The sequence below is a fragment of the Mastomys coucha genome, unplaced genomic scaffold (assembly GCF_008632895.1).
Source record: "Mastomys coucha isolate ucsf_1 unplaced genomic scaffold, UCSF_Mcou_1 pScaffold7, whole genome shotgun sequence".
NCBI classification, from domain to species: domain Eukaryota; kingdom Metazoa; phylum Chordata; class Mammalia; order Rodentia; family Muridae; genus Mastomys; species Mastomys coucha.
In genome coordinates this window covers 55,457,841-55,459,297 of record NW_022196913.1, presented here as the reverse complement: position 1 = coordinate 55,459,297, position 1,457 = coordinate 55,457,841, and the positions used below count along the sequence as shown (strand labels likewise).

The window sequence follows — 1,457 nt, the reverse complement described above, 5'->3', positions numbered from 1 at the left end:
CCTCAGGGACTGCTCCATTGGCGAGGGGTAGTGTAGCAGGGTCCACACCCACCCCACCCCACCCCCACCCACCGACTGGGCAAGGTGGGAGCCAAGGGCAGTGTTGGATGAGGATGGGTTGGTTGTTCGAGGCCAGCCTGGGCTGGGTGCAAATAGAGCCAGGCTCTGCCATCCAGTAGCTAGCCTGCAGAGTCTGCATGGTAATGCCGGGGTGGCCACCCCGGTGTGCCCTGCCTGAGGGCTCCTCCTGTGATATGGCAAGCATCTGAGAGGAAGGACATCCGAGGGTGGGCTCTTTCTGGGCTGTGGGGTGTGCGGTGTGCGGTGTGGGTGGGGCTGGCCTGGGCCGAGCAGGGTCCCCAGATGGCCGTTGCCACGGCTGTGGGCAAAAGGGAGAGGGAGGGGAGCCCTCAAAAAGCCTACAGCACCCGGTATTCCCAGACGGTCCCCCTTCCAAGTACTAACCAGGCCTGACCCTGCTTAGCTTCTGAGATCAGATGAGATCAGGCACCTTCAGAGTGGTATGGCCTTAATGAGGGTGGCCTTCGCAGAGGAGCCCCAAGAGCCTGCTGCTGCCTGCTGAGCTCACCCGCCGCCCGCTACCAGGCACCGAGCCCACGCGAGCCCAGGCGAGCCCACGAGAACCCACACCAGACCCCAGCCCAGAGCCCAGAGCCAAGCCTACACACAGGCAGACAGACACCACACAGCCAACCGCCCGCCCTGCCGCCCTGCGGGGCCGCCCTAGCCCCACCCAGAACCCCCCTCAGCCCTCCTCCTCTGCCGGCCCTGGATGGGATGGAGCCCGGGCCCAGCCAGTGAGTGCCAGCCTTGGCCTCACAGACATCTTCCCCCTACCAACCCCGACCGACCTACTGACCCGATGCTTCCATGGGCTTCTTGGGGCCACAGCACCCGCCTTCACCCACCCGGGACTACCTCTTCTGCATGGTGGTGCCGGGGTGGCCACCCCAGTGTGCCCTGCTTGAGGGCTCCTCCTGTGATATGGCAAGCATCTGAGAGGACTGACTTCCGAGGGTGGGCTCTTCCTGGGCTGTGGGGTATACGGTGTGCGGTGTGGGTGGGGCTGGCCTGGGCCGAGCCTGGTCCACAGATGGTCACGGCCATGGCTGCAGGCAAAAGGGAGAGAGGGAGGGGAGCCCCCAAAAAGCCTACAGCACCCAGTATTCCCAGGTGGTCTCCCATCCAAGTACTAACCAGGCCTGACCCTGCTTAGCTTCCTAGATCAGATAAGATCAGGCGTCTTCAGGGTGGTATGGCCTTAGATGAGGGTGGCCTTCGCAGAGGAGCCCCAAGAGCCTGCTGCTGCCTGCTGAGCTCACCAGCCGCCTGCTACCAGGCACCGAGCCCACGCGAGCCAAGGCGAGACCACGCGAACCCACACCAGACCCCAGCCCAGAGCCCAGAGCCCAGAGCCAAGCCTACACACAGGCAGA

The 1,457-nt window shown here is 64.4% G+C and overlaps 2 pseudogenes; both read right to left on the bottom strand.

Moving 5' to 3' along the window:
• Positions 1-416: 416 nt before the first annotated feature.
• On the bottom strand, positions 417-535 carry LOC116082870 (annotated as a pseudogene).
• A 634-nt stretch (positions 536-1,169) lies between these two features.
• LOC116082894 lies at positions 1,170-1,288 on the bottom strand (annotated as a pseudogene).
• Positions 1,289-1,457: the final 169 nt, after the last annotated feature.